The sequence below is a fragment of the Watersipora subatra genome, chromosome 5 (genome assembly GCF_963576615.1).
Source record: "Watersipora subatra chromosome 5, tzWatSuba1.1, whole genome shotgun sequence".
NCBI lineage: Eukaryota > Metazoa > Bryozoa > Gymnolaemata > Cheilostomatida > Watersiporidae > Watersipora > Watersipora subatra.
In genome coordinates this window covers 36,611,100-36,622,917 of record NC_088712.1, presented here as the reverse complement: position 1 = coordinate 36,622,917, position 11,818 = coordinate 36,611,100, and the positions used below count along the sequence as shown (strand labels likewise).

The 11,818-nt window shown below is 33.7% G+C and overlaps 1 non-coding gene across 1 annotated transcript; it reads right to left on the bottom strand.

Moving 5' to 3' along the window:
* Positions 1-4,395: 4,395 nt before the first annotated feature.
* On the bottom strand, positions 4,396-4,502 carry LOC137397844 (U6 spliceosomal RNA). Its single transcript, XR_010978890.1, has one exon. It is a non-coding gene; the product is annotated as a U6 spliceosomal RNA (small nuclear RNA).
* Positions 4,503-11,818: the final 7,316 nt, after the last annotated feature.

The window sequence follows — 11,818 nt, the reverse complement described above, 5'->3', positions numbered from 1 at the left end:
TTTGACATCACAAAAAATAGCTTTTATCATGCTAAATATTAATCAGTGCTTTCTGAATACAGCAAAGTGGTCAAGCGGTAAAATGTAGATGTACCATTATGAAGGTCACAAGTGCAAGACCTACCAAAAGCAATCTTTTATCGAGCACTTTAGTCACCACCTGTACCGTTTTTTGAGTGCGACAGCTTCAAGATTACAATATAGGCATTTTATAATATAGTAAATAGATATTTAGTGATGCTTTTTAGTAGGTAGTTTACCACAATCTTATGTAGTCAGATGTCGAGCAGTGCTAAGTTGCAATGATAAGAGAATGTGAAACTTTGGTTCATCAACAGACAGTGATCATTATAACAGAAGACCTGTTGGTTCGCTAATAATAATACACTTTTATTAAAATATACATTAAATCACTAAATTCTTATATATAGAACTTTTTGTTGTGCTAAAAATATCAATAATTCTTTAAAGTTACTTTCTATTTGTTATTTTATTTGGTATTTGGGAAATGTAGTTACATAATTAAGTAATTATTATTAGTAAGCCAGCAATCCCATGCGCCTTGAGAGATCGTCATGTATAAGAGTTATACATACAATCATTCTTAGATGTAGAAAGGTGATCGATGATATCAATCAAGCACATTAGTAGTGTGCTTTGCTTCAAATACAAATATGCAGGTTTGATTCACATATGGTGTAATCTTTTTTTCTTAACACTTTGAGCGTGGTGTTGGACAGACAGACATGGCTTTTCTTATAGTAAAGACTATTCTTCCTACCATCAGTGTTACTTTCACAGTCTAACAAACCTTTTTTAAACACTTAACATGTATCTGTTAATAAAAGCATGTTGCTATGATCAAATAAAAAATTGTATGTTAGATGATGGCCTGTGGTCCCTGGAAGCAATTAATAATGTTGTTAATTTTTTGTTGAAACCCTTCCTCAACCTAGTTTGGACTAAACAGCACTTTTTGGATCAAAGTTGTGTCAACAAAACTTTGTTTTCTAAAGAAAGATTTTACAAAGAATTAGCCAATTATAACCCATGATGTTCATTGGTTTACTGGCTACCAGTAGATCTGACCAAAGAATGGTGAGTATGTTTTAGAGCTGGCCTCTAGGTGAAGGAATCTGGTCTGGGATGTGCGCAGAGTGCGGGTTGAGTCGGTGTAAGGTCTAGCAGTTTACCACTTTTGGTCCCTTTTTATTGGATGGCATGCTTATGGTTTCTTCCACATTGTTTCTGTTCATTTCATTTCTAGAACTTTCTAGGTGCTTTGTCTGTAGTTGGATATTGCTGTGACATATGGGGGTGAGTCGCTATGCTATCACACTATAGAAATTTGATGGAGACTTGAGTATTCTGCGGGGAAAACGAGCGTTATAAACTCACTTGTGGGCTACAAACTTCCTTGGTGGACATTGAGGATATTGCAAAGTGAATGACACTGAACAAACTTTTGTACCTCATCTTTTACTGGTTTCACTAGAGTGTACCGAAACGTCAAAGGGCTGCAGGTGCAAATGTTACTGATTTTATTTAGGCAGGACTGTATGAAGATAACCATTTGAGCCTCAGGTTTGCGTTGATGGAGGGACACTTTGATGAACTGCTCCAGTTTCCTTTCAGTTGCTGTGTAATTCTCAGTCTTTTGAGCCTTACTAACTCAGATCTCCACATGCACCACACAATTACAGTGAGTTGAACATGGTAGGCTTTAATAACATGAAACCGCTTAAAAGATGGACTTCGCAAAATTTCAGTGTATTTTATTAGTTCCAATATTTTTCCATCATTTGCGATTTTTTTGTCATTCCAGGTGATCTGACGGCCAAAATGTTTCAGGATTAAAATCGACAAAACTTAATCGCAGTTAAAACGCTTACATCAAGCAAAAATGTGATTATGAAGTTTATATTTGTGAAGAAACTGACAGAATAAATTCGCATAATGCTATAGCAACGATAGCAACTAGTGACATCATTCTGCATATATTTTTCTTCCAAGCATTTTAACTGTGATCAAGTTTTGTCAATGTTAATCTTGAAACATCCTGGCAGTCAGATCACCTCAAACATCAAAATCAGTTGCAAATGATAAAAATTACTAACTTTCTGAAAAAAATCTACAAAACTTTTGTATGTGTTCCTCTTTATAAAATAGTTTTAGAGATCTATCTAAAGCAGCAAGTAGTTTGACGCCACCTGTTGACATTATTCAAGACACCTGTTGTTAGTCAACTAATGTTAAACTTTCTCTCAGCAAAAGCTGATTAATAAAAGGCTGCCAGATGTGGGCTCTGCCAGTCATCTGAAAAACATTTACCGGTAGCAAGCACCTCCCCCAAGTTGCTGGTCTCTTTGCAATTATAGACGGCTTAATCACGCTTTCGTTTAATCTGAGCATTTCAATCGTGAACAAGCTTTGTCAAATTTAATATTGAAACATGTTGGCAGCCAAAAACAAGCATCAAAAACAATTGAAAATGATCGGAAAATACCGATGCTTTCTGATAAACTCTACTAAAGTTTTGTGGGAGTTTATCGTTAATTAAAATCTTTTTATCTTTTTCCTAATCAATTCTAACAGAGGTGCGATAATTAAAAAAAAAGTTTGAAAGTTGTTATTTGATAATCTGCAGCATATTTATTTGTAGCCTGATGGTTCTGCCTCATTTCTGCGTCCCATAGATGACAAGAATGTCTCAATTGGCAGTGTGAACTTCGCACCATGTGTCGTGGTTGAATCAAGCGATTTTCTCAAAAATGATTGCATTTACTTGCAAGCTAATGTTATGAATGAGTAGTAGGGAATGACTGGCTAAGCTGCTTGCATTAAATTTATTTGTGTTTCAAGGAGTATATAATGAGTGCGTTACAAAAGAAACATTTGTCAAGTCTCGTAAACTATATTGATTCGTTTTTAAATAATATCGAATTCAAAACCTCGGAAGTTCAAGATAGTTTTTGAATAAACATTTAGTTTACATCTCTGTTGTGTTTTAGTTAAATTCCTTTGACAGATGACTGGTAATATTTTCTGTGAATGAGTTTTTTGTGAAAGTTGTGAAAGCGATCAACTTCTATCTATTTCTCAAAGTTGGCCATGTGTATTTGTAAGTATGTGTGCATTTCCAGCTACAACTATTAAAATTTTGGCGTGAAGAATCCATATCACTGAAGATTTGATCTCAGATACTCCCATTCATAAGTCCAACATCTTACTAATTAAGCCACACAAGCTTTATACCAGGTATATGTCATTATATGAGAGCAAATACACTACTGTTCTCCGTTACGATGCAGCGTGATGGCGCAATGGCATGGAGAGCGGTAGCGTAATTTTATGCGTGCCCACCCGTTAGAGCAAGTAGTTAGCTCTTATTAGTACGCTTTCTCAAATTATCCATTGGCAATGTGCCAGGCTAATAGCACCTGTCAGGCAACTACATTCCCCTCACTGTTTATAGGCTGATTTTTATTACCCTGGCAACGTCGGGTAGTACAGCTAGTTTATTTCTATATAGCGGATGGTAGCCCATTTCTTGGTGATCTTCAATCTGCCTATAAAGCAGTACTGTTGTTAAACCTTTGCCTATAAACCATTTTTAACTCTGACAGAGGCAATTAGATATCTGCAAACTTTAAAAAAGAAAACTACCAAATAAATTATAAAAAAAATAAATAAAACAGAAATAAATACTTTTCTGTATATTATTCCAATTTTGACAATCACTTATTTAGTGAAGTCACTACACCTCTTACAGCTGCATCATTTTTGTAAGGAAGTCATAAGGACTCATGAGAAACCAGGCTATTATTAAAATAATTGCATCATATCATATTGGTCAAGCGGAAAGATGTTGAAACATTACTAAACACATTTTCATTATGAAGCTTAGTAGAGATGGTGTTTAAATAAATGTAAATTGCTTTCAAACCACCTCAAGGAAATTTAACTATTACATGGTATACCATATTCCAGTCGCTTCATTCAGTTTAAAGTTAGTTAAATTTTAATTTTCAAGTTACATGCTAAAAGTATTAAAACAGACATACTGTTAATATTGTGAATGAAACTTGTAAATTAACATACTAATTGTCATAATTAAACATTTTAAAAAATATGAAACGCTTCACGAATTTAGAAAACTGTTAAATTATTACTAAACACATTGTCATTATCCCTCATTATGAAGTTTAAGAGAGTTAGTGTTGAAATACATGTAAATTGTGTTTGTAACTAATTCAAGTAATTTAAATATCAAACTTCTGCACATTCCTTGATCCAGTATGAAGGTGAGGATTTATTTTTGAAGTAAATTGGCAGTCATACTGGTAGTATTTTGCATAAGCTTAAATTCAAGTACCAATTGTCATACTCAATATAAAAAATATGGAATGCTTTACGATTTTGCGTGTCATCCTTGCACAGGGGCCATGCTAATCTTCTCTGTATCGTTCCAATTTTAGTATGTGTACCTCCTAAGAGCGTACATTCAGCACCATCTATAATACTGTCACTATAAGGAATAGTTTTGGTATAATACAATGACAGGTGTGATATATAAAAGGGAATTTTTTGACAATTTTTTTATCAAATTATGTACGCTACCGTAAAAATTTAAAGCAAAATCTAATATAAGTTTAGATGATTTTGTTGTAAATGTCTTTTGCAAAAAAATGCTATGGTCATGTTTATGCTGAACAATGCTAGTAATGACATCATATATCGCAATTAATTCAATGCTTCTGATCAGCCTATTTGGGCTGGTTTTCGTAAGCCAAGGATTCTTCTTTAGCGTAACACGATTCAATACAATCTATTTACTAATTATAGGGACTATAGCCTATTTACTGATAGACTATATTTATTAATTATAGGGACTATAGCCTATTTACCTATAGACTATAGGCTATACCGGTATGTACTAATTATAGGGACTATAACGATTAAAGTGAGCAGCACCCTGGGTCTCGGGAGCTGCGCGAGGTCTTCAGCTGTATCAATAAAGCACAGAAAATAATTCTAACATCATAATTCAAGCGATTCGCACAGGTGACGGCAAAATCGAATGTGACAGGTTCGACTTCTCTATGTTGCAATGTCTTTTTCCAGCTTTCAACTGTAGCTTCGGACTAAGCCACGGTAGGAGACTTGCACGGCACGGCCTGCAGGCACGGCTACTATTATATTGAGAATTGCTGAAAACGGGCAACTTTTAAATACTTGTACTGTACCAAATACTAATATAATTTCTTTTATGTTGATGTCAAAAAGCTGTCATGTATGAGAAGTATATTTTCCCATAGGTTTATGGGAAATAGGTTAATGACTATCTGGACACTGTGCAAGGCACAGTGAAGTGGTTTAGACACGTTCTCACTAGTTCGCTATCCAAAACAATGTAATTAACAAAGCTGTAGTAATTTTAACAGTTATAGCATAAGATACATTTTATGAATATAATAATTGTGTTAATTTAATAATAGTTTTGCATGAAACAGACAATAAAATAATATAAATAAATACTCTCATATTGCAATGTTACATGATAATATAAATATATTATATTATCAAAAACTATTTTATTTACATATAAAATTTCAATATACTGGTATTCACAGAGTTAGCAGCTAGAGTTCCAAATTTAACAACTTGCTATTTAGATAATGTTATCAGGGTAACAGCAGCTTATGGAACCAGATAACATGGCTTTGACATAATCCTAGAGTTTAAAAGCATATTACTTCATCTTCGTCACCTCATAAGTGGTACAATAAAATATAAAATATCACTATGACATATTTTGTATTTCATAGCGATATTTACATATACATGTACATGAAAATTTGTTTATTCATAGAGCAGACAACTCCATTTAGTAAGGCATCTGAAAAAGAAAATTTCCAAGATCTAGCGCATGCATAGTAATAACTTGAATCTGTTTATAAAACAATAGCTCGTTGAACTGGGTAAGTTGGAATGATGAAACAGTCAACGGTTTAAAAGTGGAACCAATTTTGGTAAGCAGGCAAAGGGAGGGTGTCCCATCCCTGACCCTTTGCTTGCAGGGATCACAACTTCAAACATACTGCTGGTTTTAAAGGAAAATGGCTTGTAATAATTAATAGAAATGCCCAGAGAGATACAACTGTCATACTGGTACAAGGTGGCAACCCAGCCCTTTGGACAGTACAAGCCAAATTGATACAATTTAGGAGATTGCCAACTTGATCACTTATTGAAGGTGATACTTGTTGGTGCATTGTGAACAATGGTGCAAAGCAGGCAATTGCTCGCTAGTTGGCGCTTTTAAAGTGATCCAGAGAAAGTTGTACGTAGTTTGTTTTGTATTGTGCACAAGAATGAATGCTAACCATACATACAGAAGTAGTTATACCCAAGAGGGAGAGTCTCTTATCTTCCCCTAGATCAGTGGTTCCCAACCTGGAGGGAATTCCCCCCAGGGGGGAATTTGGCAATTTATAGGGGGGAAGTTTAGTTTTTTATAATTTCGCATTTTTCGAACGCGCTTTTAAGCGTTAACAAAATCCTAGATATGTTTTCTGTTCTCATTCCTCTTCTATTACATGTATATTCTGGCTGGGGTCGTAGATCAAGTACCTTTTATTGTACATTCATTGTAATACAGTCTGCATGTAGGTATTGTAAATGTAATAACCTTTGCCAACAATTTGGAAAAATTCCAATAAGCCAACTTAACCTTAATTAATGACCTTAGTAACTAATGTCAAACTAAGGCTTAGTTTGACAATGTGCTGCTTACAGTGCACATGTATTTGACACAAGGACACTCACTTATCAACTACTGCATCACATGTAAAAGAAAAAAAATCTGTAAGATTCTTAACATAAGTATAATAACATATATGCTCACATTATTGTTTCCTATTCTCACTCATGTCATGTCTTACTTGCTTCTCTGCAAAGAAGTCACATAATCATGCATCTATAGTAGTAGATCAAATAAAAAATATTAATACAGTCACATAATATTATTATTGTACAAACAGATACTAGGTCGTTAATAATATTTTTCAGCTGCCGCTTTATTTTTACAACTGTTAATTAGTGAAAGATGTCAAAGGCAAAGAAACAAACATACACTGAGAGTTACTTAGATTATGGGTTTTCGTATCTTACAAAAAACGGTCTTCAGCTTTCGCAATGTGTGATATGCCTGAAAACTTTCTCAAACGACTCCATGAAACCCGTTGAGTTGAAGCAACACTCACAAAAAATTCACCCCACACTAGCTGAGAACAACCGGGATTACTTTCAGTCCAAAGAGCGGCAAGTAAAGAGAAGTAGACTTGATGCAAGTGGAGATATCTATGCTCATAGTAATGCACTTATTACAGCTTCATACGCTGTTTCCTACCGTATTGCTCAGTGTAAAAAGCCACATACAATAGGAGAGACCCTGATCAAGCCAAGTATGTTAGACTGCGCTTAATAGTACTTGGAAAACGAGCTAGGCAAAAATTTCAAGACTTCCCATCATCCAACAACACTGTGAAGCGAGATTAAAGTGCTACTGTAGCCACTGTGTCACTAGTGTCACTGTAGTTGCTAAGATTAAAGCATCCCCATTTTGGGCCATACAACTTGAAGAGTCAACTGATGTTGCCGGTCTTCCTAGCTATTGGTGTACGATAGATATGTGCATGACACATCCATTGAAGAATAGTTTCTGTTTTGTCAGCCCTTGCTTAGAACAGCTTCAGCAAGAGGTGTGTTGAAAATAGTTGAAAATTTCCTTGAAAAGGCCAAGTTAGGTTGGGAGAAGTTAATAAGTGTATGCACTGATGGAGCACCTGCTATGTTTGGATGTAGACCAGGCTTTGTAAGACAGATCAAGCAGAAGAACCCTGATATAGAAGGAGTGCATAGCTTCATTCACCGTGAAGCATTGGCACCAAAACTCTTCCACAAGCGTTAAAATCAAACTTGGGTGTGAACATAAAAGTTGTGAATTACACCAAAGCATCAGCACTAAATACCAGATTGTTCTCAGCATTATGTTCTGAAGGTGCTGTCGTGTTTACAACTTTGTTATTTCATACTGAAGTGAGGTGGTTGCCGAAGGGAAACATGTTAGGCAGGCTCTTTGAGCTACGCCCGAGGTTATGAAATTTATTGAAAGTAGAAGCCAGCATGAACTTTTAGCAGCCATGAAAGCTGATAACTATATATTTGAGACTGCATATCTGGTTGATACATTTGCCTCGCTAAACAAGTTGAGCTTGAAGTTACAAGGGAGCAATCATCGTTTCCTTGCCTTTCATGACAGCATTGATGCTTTCAAAGCAAATCTGGTACTGTGGCATACACGAACTTGCACTGGGAACACGGTATCCTTTCCCACACTCACTGAATTATTGGAAAACAAAATCTGCTCCTGGTAGTATAATAGTGGCAACCATTATTGAATACCCGTCAGTAGTATATAGAGAGCAGATCTACACATAAAAGTGACGGATCCAGCGGGGGGATAGAAAAAGGGGGTTGTGAATTAAATTGGCTAGGGGTGTAGATTGAATCGTGTGGAGTTGAATGAGATGTTGGGGTTTGGGGGGAAATTGTGGTGTAGAGTAGGGGGTTGAATTCGAGGGGTTACGGATCCGCTCCTGGCGTAATCAGCGGATTATCTGTGGATGAGTCATCGGATTAGCAGGGGATGAGTCATCCGATTGAACGCGGATTATCGCGGGATTAGTCGGGGGAATCGTCGCGGATTAGTCGGGCGAATCGTCGCCGATTATCGGTGGAATAGTGGGGGTGAATATCTGGGACATCGAGGGCTGGATGGTTTTCCGGAGTAGATCTCGCGGATTATCGAGGAGAGCGAGAGATTACCTAGCGGATGAGTGAGGGGGTTAATATCTGGGACACCGAGGGGTTGATTTTCCGGAGATTGTTATATATTTGAAACATTGAATATATATGAGAAAGTGTTTATGTACAAAGTTATTTTTTGAAGATTTGATGATTTTGTAATGTTGAAGCTCTTGAATGGTTAAGAATTTTAAGGAATTTATTTTCGGTTTTTTTTTTTGTATTTTTTTGTATGTAAGATTGAAATTTGTTGGAGAAATTAATATGTTGAATGAAAGATCAGTTTTATTACAAAATTATTCACTTTAAAAGATATATTTATATGTATTATTAATTATTTCCATCATCATTTTGTTTCAATAAAAATAAAATAGTTTATGTTTAACTTGAAATATATGAAAATATTCAAGTAGATAGGACACAATAAAGATAATATAGTATAAATGAAACATTGAATATATACATAAGAAAATGTTCATGTACAATCTTTATCAGTACTTTATAATAATTGTACATATACTTATTCTCTGTACTTTATTAACACACCTGATGATCTCTTACAGCACTTTATAATAATTGTACAAATACTTATTCTCAGTACTTTATTAACACTCCTAATGATCTCTTACAGCACTTTATAATAATTGTACATATACTTATTCTCAGTACTTTATTAACACACCTGATGATCTCTTACTACACTTTATAATAATTGTACACATACTTATTATCTGTACTTTGTTAACACACCTGGTGATCTCTTACAGCACTTTATAATAATTGTACATATACTTATTCTCTGTACTTTATTAACACCCTGATGATCTCTTACAGCACTTTATAATAATTGTACATATACTTATTCTCTGTACTTTGTTAACACACCTGGTGATCTCTTACAGCACTTTATAATAATTGTACACATACTTATTCTCTGTACTTTATTAACACTCTTGATGATCTCTTACTACACTTTATAATAATTGTACACATACTTATTATCTGTACTTTGTTAACACACCTGGTGATCTCTTACAGCACTTTATAATAATTGTACATATACTTATTCTCTGTACTTTATTAACACCCTGATGATCTCTTACAGCACTTTATAATAATTGTACATATACTTATTCTCTGTACTTTATTAACACTCTTGATGATCTCTTAGAGCACTTTATAATAATTGTACATATACTTAATATCTGTACTTTATTAACACTCTTGATGAACTCTTACAGCACTTTATAATAATTGTACATATACTTATTATCTGTACTTTAATAACACTCCTGATGATCTCTTACTACACTTTATAATAATTGTACATATACTTATTCTCTGTACTTTATTAACACTCCTGATGATCTCTGACAGCACTTTATAATAATTGTACATATACTTATTCTCTGTACTTTATTAACACTCTTGATGATCTTTTACAGCACTTTATAATAATTGTACATATACTTATTCTCTGTACTTTATTAATACTCCTGATGATCTCTTACAGCACTTTATAATAATTGTACACATACTTATTCTCAGTACTTTATTAACACTCCTGATGATCTTTTACAGCACTTTAGAATAATTGTACACATACTTATTCTCTGTACTTTATTAACACTCTTGATGATCTCTTACTACACTTTATAATAATTTTACACATACTTATTCTCTGTATTTTATTAACACTCTTGATGGACTTTTACTACACTTTATAATAATTGTACACATACTTATTCTCTGTACTTTTTTACCACACCTGATGATCTCTTACAGCACTTTATAATAATTGTACATATACTTATTCTCAGTACTTTTTTAACACTCTTGATGATCTCTTACAGCACTTTATAATAATTGTACATATACTTAATATCTGTACTTTATTAACACTCTTGATGAACTCTTACAGCACTTTATAATAATTGTACACATACTTATTCTCTGTACTTTATTAATACTCCTGATGATCTCTTACAGCACTTTATAATAATTGTACACATACTTATTCTCAGTACTTTATTAACACTCCTGATGATCTTTTACAGCACTTTAGAATAATTGTACACATACTTATTCTCTGTACTTTATTAACACTCTTGATGATCTCTTACTACACTTTATAATAATTGTACACATACTTATTCTCTGTATTTTATTAACACTCTTGATGGACTTTTACTACACTTTATAATAATTGTACACATACTTATTCTCTGTACTTTTTTACCACACCTGATGATCTCTTACAGCACTTTATAATAATTGTACATATACTTATTCTCAGTACTTTATTAACACTCTTGATGATCTCTTACAGCACTTTATAATAATTGTACATATACTTATTCTCAGTACTTTATTAACACTCTTGGTGATCTCTTACAGCACTTTATAATAATTGTACACATACTTATTCTCAGTACTTTATTAACACTCCTAATAATCTCTTACAGTACTTTATAATAATTGTACATATACTTATTCTCTGTACTTTATTAACACTCTTGATGATCTCTTACAGCACTTTATAATAATTGTACACATACTTATTCTCAGTACTTTATTAACACTCCTGATGATCTCTTAATACACTTTATAATAATTGTACATATGCTTATTCTCTGTACTTTATTAACACTCCTGATGATCTCTTACAGCACTTTATAATAATTGTACATATACTTATTCTCAGTACTTTATTAACACTCTTGATGATCTCTTACAGTACTTTATAATAATTGTACATATACTTATTCTCTGTACTTTATTAACACTCCTGATGATCTCTTACAGCACTTTATAATAATTGTACATATACTTATTCTCTGTACTTTATTAACACTCTTGATGATCTCTTAATACACTTTATAATAATTGTACATATACTTATTCTCTGTACTTTATTAACACTCCTAATGATCTCTGACAGCACTTTATA